Here is an 8,755-nt window from a genome sequence, read left to right as displayed (position 1 = left end):
TGGTCGGTTATGGATTTGGATAGTATTATTTGTTTTAATTCGAGTACAAATACAGATTTGGATGTTCTCGAATAAAATTATGAATTGGATAGCTCGAACTTGAATCCGAACTTGGATATCTACTCGATTCCGGTGATAAAAGTATCTGTAGCAAATTTGGCCTTCATGCTATATACATTGTGGTTTTGGAGATTATCATGACAAGTAAGATTATTAGAACTAACATGTGTGTTAAGATATGATTTATAGCTACTTAGGTCATACGAATGCAATGCAACCAAGTGGTGTGAATGAACGGCCAAGAAACAAGTCAAATCCACCTCGGCATTATTGAAATAGAAGCAACGGATGTGAGGTTGATCTCCTCCCGACTTGGTCCAATGACCGAATCGGGGCCTTGATCCGCGCCCTGATCGGGGGCGCCCAGCCGTACACCTGGCTGGTGGGCCCCCATCACGCAGCGCCATATAAAGGAGGTGGGGGCTGGGGCTCGCAGTACGAGGTTAACCGACACCGCCACAACCCCACCTACAAACACTAACCGATCAAGGGGGGCGCTGAAGGCGACGGGAAGTTCCACCGCCACCTTCCTCGACTCCGGTTCGCCGCCACCGGACACCGCCGGGACGCCGCCGCCACCGGACACCGCGTTCCACCGCGCCGCGTGCGCGCGCTCAGGGCACCGCCGCAAGGCCATTCGATGGCGGCGCGCTCACCCTCGGGCGAACGCGCGCGCCGGCTAGGGGGCCTGTGGCGGCGCCACCATCTTCCTCCGGCCGCCACGGGCGGGTGCCACCACTACAAACTTCTAACCCTTGCGCAACGACGAGAAAACGTTGCAATAGGCCCAATTTTGTTGCAAAAAGTAGATGTTACAACCAAATCGCGTTCGTTGCCAATGGTTGCAAAAAGTCACGTTGCAATAAGGTATTGCAACCGTTGCAAGTTTGGCGTTGCAACAGTTGTGGTTTCTTGCAACCATAGCTATCCGTTGCCGAGCATGGCAATAGGATGTTATCCCAACGTTCACGATCGTGGCAATATAAGCACTTGCCACATTCGTTTTCGTAGCAAGTGGTACATGCAACGACCGATAGCGTAGCAATAGAGACATTTGCCACGAACAACGTCGTTGCAATAGTCTATATTGCCACGATAGAATTTTGTTGCATAAGGTGTTATCGCCACGACCGCTAGGCCGTGGCAATTACATCATTTGCCACACAATTTTATTCGTTGCGAGAGATCATAAGTTATTACCACGACCATCGTGCCGTGGCGATAATATCATTTGCCACATAATTTTATTCGTTGCGAGATATATTATTGCCATGGTAGTCATGCAGTTCGTTGTCATAGACCTAGTTTGTATTGCAACCCTAATAGCATTTGATTTGTGGTTTAATATATCATCATTGCAAAAACAATAGACCATAATAAAAGCGATTGCACTCATATATTAATTAAAATCAATCATTCAACAAGTTGACAAACCATTGAAATAGTATCTAAAATCATAAACAAGTGTACAATTCACTTATTATTTCACAACTTTTTAAAAACTTGTAGCAGCACAAGACTTCCTATCATCTATGCAGCATGTCATCGCCTCAGTTGTGTCCTCGCTTGATTATGAGCCTACCACTCAAACCTTGTCCACCTAGTGACCAAAAGAATAAGACTGGGACATTAGAAAAATATTAGGAAAACATACAAGAAAAAGCTTGTCTTATTTAAATTAGATCTAACACCAACCAATTTGCAGTGGTCATGCCACATGAATTAACTTAGTATAAGCATGACCATGAATAAATGGCAAACAAAATGATGAGTATGGAATGATCTTATAGTTTATTAATTACTAACAAGCTCATCTCACATAGTGTCCTTGTGTCTTTATATACATGTTATACATAGTACGGAACGACCAGCAGTGAGGCTACAGTGCCTGCCATGTTATACATGTTAGTAGGAACTATTAAACATTAAAACTTATGGAAATAAGGATATCATTATTTGGCACCTGTAGAGCAACATTGTTGGTACATAATTTCTAAAAGTAGAGATTTCAGTTCAATGAGCTTATTCTTCATTGCTTTCGCAAGTTCTTGTGAAATGGAAGCAATTTTTTCTGCATCATTCTTAAAACTATCCAGTTTGTCAACTTATTCTGTAGTAAAAAGGGGTAATAACCACTCAATAAAATGAACGGGGAAATTGCATGGTTGCTGTTACTTCCAAATTAAAAAAAAAGTTCTGAGAAAAAAACAGGATCTATACGATGATTTCACCTCTAACTTGCCTCTACATCAGTCCACCTTTCATATGAGCAGCAGTTGCTTTCTAATGCTAACAATGGACATATTAGTTAGCTTGCCCGTGCAGGAATGTGAATGCAATATTGATCAGGTTACCTTTCAAAATTGTAGTATTTTGTGAAAAAATTCTGCGGAGTTCTCCTTGGTTTATTCACATCAGTGGACCCTCTAAATAGCTTCACTCTCATTTCTTCTACTGCAAAAGCAAACATACACATACAGGATAAACATGTAAATATCTTGATAAACACAAACAAATATATATCCAATCTGTTGTTTTCTTGTTTCCATGGAATGTAAATGCTTGTTCTGGGGCTGGGGCTAGTTTGTCGTTGTCAATCTGTGCTATCTCCATTAAACTATTATTATCAGATTACTAGGCAGCAATTACTGAGTAGGCTGGCTCCACAAAAATTACTTAAACAAGCTAGAAAGTGGAGTAGACGAATACCAAAGTCTGCCTTAATAAAGAGAGAATAATTTAGTGAGGTAATAATACGTTCATGCGATTTACAGAGGTAGACAGCTATGTCTCATGAATTCATTAAGCCGAAATATTTAGAAATTTTTTGACATTATGCCACAAGCTTCCTTTGGACTACATTTGGAATGCCTCCACATTGATTATTTATATGCTTCCATTTACTTGTTTGGTACACAAGTTACCGAAAATTCAAATAACCATTTTTGTGACACTTATCATCTAATTTGAAGGTGTAAAAGGTTGCATATAAACTTCTAACAACCCAAAGCAGGTACTAAAATAAACAAATTAAAGTTGGACAATCACTATCTGTTCGACCCTTCCTGACAGTTCTAGAATGTCATCAATGGATCACCAGCAAAAATTTAAATAGAAGTAAATAACACGATTAAGAGAGATGTTCACAGAACAACTAGCTAGCTTCCCTGCTCTGCTCGTCCACCGACAATCGGAGGCCGGAGCCGCATCCCTGCTATGTGTGTGCCATCACCTACCGCAGCATCTCTGCCCCCTCTGTGGGTTCACCTAGGGGCTGGGATGGATGCGCTGCCACAAGGAAGAACCTTGCGGGGGAGATGGGGACTGTCGTCGCCGGGAAGGACACGTTGCTCGAACCTTCGGCCGCCGCGCGGCATGCGGGATGCGCTAGGCCGCCGCTCGCTAGATGCCCCACGGGGTGCGCGCGACCGAGTCGCGCTGCCGCCGACGAGGACACGAGGTGCGCCACCGGCTCCACGTGGCCCGCGCGTTGTCCGTGGTTTGTGACTGGCGGCCCGCCGCGCCGGCTGGCGCCTAAGCACTGATGGCCGCTGCGTGAAGAAGAAGCAGGAGCGGCCCTCCGCGCCGGCCGCCGGGGAGGTAAGAAGGGGCGGTGCGGGTGGGGAAGGATCAGGGGCGGCAGAGGTAGCCGGACTGCGTGCGGCTGCGCGCAGAGAAGAGGGGCGGCGGCTGAGAGAGGGAGGAGCGGTGAGGGTAAGGAGATCGGTTGTTTATATATACTAGGGGTTTTTAATGGGCCAGTTGGGCTGATATATTTATATGAGTCTATTTGCTATAACGTTTTTTGGGTTTTCGGTAACCAAGGGTTAAAACATTGTTAACTGAGCAAAATTCGGTTAGTTAAAATTCATAACCAAATTAGTGTTCGATTTTTTTGGTTTTCTATTTTCAGTTTTGATTCTGGCTTTTAAATTGCCCGTGCATTGCAACCAGGAGAAAAAAAGTTGTCAATGTTAATAAGAAGCAAGAACGAAAACATTACATATCTATTTATCTTTTATATTATATCATTCTATAAAATTTAAAATCTATAATTTATTTTATGGTGACCACGGCATCTACAACACAAATTAATATCGACGGTACTAATATGACAATATCCTATCAAGGTTGTATTGAATTAAACATATTTTTGATAGATTTTTTCCTATATTGTAAGGTTATGATATATTTACTCATAAATATATCATAACTTTAATTTTCATAATACCCACATATTGATGTCGTTAAATAATGAGTTCCTTGACTTTCTCTGAGAATCTTAACCATATATAATTTTAATATATGATTATAGTCTGAGAATCTTAACCATATATAATTTTAATATATGATAACTTTAATTTTCAAGTGTTTCAGGTGTTTTAAACGTTTGTTTCAAATGTTTCATCTGGATGTTTCAAAAGTTGATCTGGTGTTGCACATGTTGCAATGGCTATACTCGCATTGTTTTAAGTGTTTCATCTGGGCACGGTTATGCGGGATGGACGTGGGGGCACGGTTCTACCATGCTGGGCACGGGCCGTGGTTCCGGACTCTGGCGCTGGTTGGGAACGGGACGGAATGCGCGGGATGCAATGCGGGCACGGGACACGGGAGCTGTGTCCGGACGCGAGTCTAGGACCGGACATCCCGGCGCTAGCCCTACCCATAAATTAATTTTATTCCTAATCAAATTTACATCAACAATTTAGTAATGTGGGTATTTATTTATATGAAAGAATCTAGAGTTCAAAGAGCAATAATATTATATTTATTGTTTTATTTTATTTATACAAAAAATTTAGAGTTCAAAGAGATATAATATTACATTTATTATTTATTTTTTATGTTTATATATAGAAAAGAGGAGAAAGAAAAAGAACAAGAAAAGAAAAGTGTTTTCGTGGGTGGCCAGGCTGGTGTTTCCATGGTTGGCTGAGCGTACGATTAATGGACACTGAAACCCACTTGGATGGTTGGTTAGCGGAATTTTATATGGCAAAAATACGTAAAAAGAGTCGATGTCTTTGGCTTTTTTAGAACCTTTGCTTTAGTTGCTTTTTGAGAGTTTTTTCTGACTAGTTTCGTACTTTATAATAATGAATGCTTACGTGCAAAACTCTTACATATGCTGGAATAAAAATTCATTTTTTTTAAAAGAGTTAATATTGTAAATTCTTAGATAAAGTATGTAAAATTTAGATTAATTTTTCAGAAAAATGCTGTGTAGATTTGTGATGCGCGAGGTGGGGTGTCGCGAGCGCGGCGCCATTTGGCAGCAAAAATCTATGTGTGGGAAAAAAAAAAGCGCGCGTGCAAGCCGAGAGTACGAGCGCGAAACAGAGCCAAATCACAGCAAGTATATAATGACTGGGGGCGCCTAGGTCACAGAAAAGAATTTGATCGCGCCATCGTTCCTCCTCGCGTCGCCGGCTCGTTGCCATCGTTTCTCGTCGCGCCGCCACAACGGTTCGGGTTTGGTGCGGATATCCGCGGGTTTCGGATTCTGCGGGTTCGGGTTTGGGGATGGTTTTTCACCCACGGTTTTCGGGTTCGGGGCCCCGAAACCAATCGGGTTCGGTTTCGGGTTTAGTTTTTCACCCGTGGATATCCAATGGATATCCGAAATAAATCATTTGGAATTAAAACTCATGTTTTATAATATACTAATAATAATTTGTTTACTTAGATTATTAAATTTATTTAAAGTTGACTCATGAAAATATTTATTATTTGTTATCTCTTGTTTATACATGTGAATATGTGTATATATATCCGCGGGTTTCGGGTATCCATTCGGGTTTCGGGTATCCGTTCGGGTTTCGGGTATCCGCGGGTTTGGTTTTGGTGATGGATTTCCACCCGAATCGGTTTTCGGGGCGGGTTCGGGTTTCGATTTCGGGTTTCGGTTTTGGGTGCACGGAGACTCCACCCGATCCGAACCCGACCCGTTGCCATCCTTAGCCGCTGGCACGAAGTCGCGAGGAGAATCAGCCCTGCTCTCATCACCCGTGCCATCTCTACCTCCTCATCTCCTTGTCTCCATGCACGCGCCCATCCTCCCAGCCTTCTGGTGCTTCTGAGGTGAGTTATCCTTTTCCCCTTCTCTTCTCTGTGACTTACCAATTGCTAAATCTTTTTTTTAGGAAGCCAATTGCTAAATCTTAATACGCCATGTTTATATTCTGTAAAAAAAAACCTAGTCGAGGTGACGGTTCGCCTGCCGCCGCACGCGGACTCCAGGAGATGGCGAGACGCGATGCCTTGATCTGCAGCCGCAACCCACAAGTCTGCAGAGGCCCAGGCGAGCGATGCGCAATAAGCGGAGAAAGAGCAGGAGCTATGCGTCACTGGCATGTCGGCGGGCGGGCTCACGCGGGAAAACAGCGCGGCGCGGCCACGGGCAAGAAATCGTGAAAGCAGAGCGCGGGCGGCCACGGGCGGGAACCGCGAAAACAGAGCATGGGCGGCCACGGACGGGAACGCCAAAACAGAGTAGACAAGGTCAATCTCGTTCGTGCCCACGCTCTTTCTGCAACCCCGTCCAATCCCGATCATTCTGCTGCTGATTGCCGCCCTCATAAACTTGGAGCTTGGATCTTCTGTCGGCGATCTGAATATATCTGATCGAAGCCGCCGCCACCATGCATCAAAGCCGCCGCCGACTGCGATTCCTTTGTTTCTCGTGGCTTTTCGCGGATCTGTCCGTGGGCGCGCGCCTCCATCCAGATGATCCCCCAACTCTCGTGTTCGCTGTGACGCCTTTCAGGTTTCAGCCTTTGCTATCTTCTCCTTTCTTGCTTGATCTGCTACTGCTGGTTGCTCTCGGTGGAGTTGGGGTCGTCTCTGTTCCAGAACATAGGCGCTACCAAATTTACGGCAGTTTACGTCTAACTACTGGAGACTGGACTAACAGAGCATAGGCCCCTAGCGTTGTTGCCGGCACAGCCCTGTCCCACCAGGTGCTTATATCTGGTAATTTATCCTTCACTATATTCTCTGCAAGGCAGCAAGTTGATTGATGAATTATTGTCACAGATAATGACAAGAATGTGTTCTTTCACTTGTATAAATACTGCAATTTGTTTGTCTATAAATGTCACTGGATATACACTGCATCATTTGTGTGCTGGTACCTCTCCCAACAACAACAAAAAAAAGAAATAAAAAAATGTTTAATCGCGTTTAATCTACGTGTAGTCAACCTAGGCGCTAGATAGTGGCCGAGCGCCTGCCAGGCGCCTAGGGTATTTTGAACCTTGCTGCTTGGTAAGAGTCAAAATTGGTTGTGCTTCTTCCTGAGTTCTCGTTTACAGCTTAACGCAGGACAACGCGAGAGTTTCGAGTCAGCCAATCAGGCTATGATGGCATGACAGATGACCCCATGTTTTTTAGATCGTCCTGCAGTCCTTGCATACTTAAAGATTGATTAACTGTATTTAAACTAAATTTCAACTTTTTTATATCGCAACTCGTGGAAAGTCAGCCAAGTGCTAGCATGGTAAGTCTTTGCTATATATTTGACACTATTTATATCGTAATTACTGGAAATTTTCAACTTAATATTTGAATTATGATGTATCATATTATTTTTTGCATACCCTTTAATAAAATTATAGGCCAGCCACTTTCGAGTGGCTGAGTACGTTGAGAATGACCTGCCGCAGCTAGACTCCAACATATACCAGAAGAGAACGATAACTAAAACTACTCTCTGTTTATTTTAATTTTGGACTGTTGAATCTAAAATAGACAATGATAACTAAAACTACTCTCTGTTGCAAGCTTTCTCCTGAGTTAATTTTAGGACATGTCCAATACTTACATTTCTTGGAGATTGATTTCTGAAATGTTGCTGCTTTCTAGTTCAATATATAGATATTACTTTTGGCTCTCGCATGAATGTAGTACTCCTGTTAGGTAATTAAAACATGAATTGAACTTCTTGTTCATCAGTGTAGGTTTGCCCATGACTGGACAGCGTACACGTACTTCAGACGATGAGGAAGATGACTATTAGTACGTTGGAGATGCATATTATGAGTCAATAAAACGGTTTGTGGCCTTTTCAGTAGCAGGGAAGTCAATGTGAGATAACTGCATGCATGGTTGAATTTCTCAGGTTATGCACTTGCTTTGGACATGACAACAAGGGACTTCCAATCTGCTGCTAAGGTGGTGCTACCTTTTGTAGTTTTACAGAGTCTTGGAGTGATGTGAATTTATGCAACTCATCTTTTGTGAATTGCAATTGGAAGTAGAACATTTTTTTGTGCGCTTAGACTTCTTCGTCCAATTTAATTGTTTGAGATTATGCTTTTCTAGTCCTACAGTCTCTTAGCATTCTGCAGATTATTTATGTGCAATTATTTTGTCTCTAGACTATGTCCTGTAGAAAGGCTAGAGCTGTAGCAAATATAAGAGTCATATGTATTTTATGTTTTGCAATCTTTGGGTACCAGTGTGCAACCTATCGCATGTGCCTCAATACATATATACATGATGAACGAGATAAAATTTACTGTCTTCTAATTATTTGGCATGCTCTTTGTTTTAGGGAATTGATTGAGTTCTCCACTTCCAAGGTGTGGAATCGTGGCCATGCCAAGCACCAAATCTTGTCGTTACGACAAAAAAGCGTGGCATAAGGGTTGGAAGTTAGTAGCACAATGATTTCCTGTAGCACGTTAAATTG

This window comes from Miscanthus floridulus, chromosome 9 (genome assembly GCF_019320115.1).
Source record: "Miscanthus floridulus cultivar M001 chromosome 9, ASM1932011v1, whole genome shotgun sequence".
Lineage (NCBI taxonomy): Eukaryota > Viridiplantae > Streptophyta > Magnoliopsida > Poales > Poaceae > Miscanthus > Miscanthus floridulus.
This window is presented reverse-complemented; position numbering follows the sequence as displayed.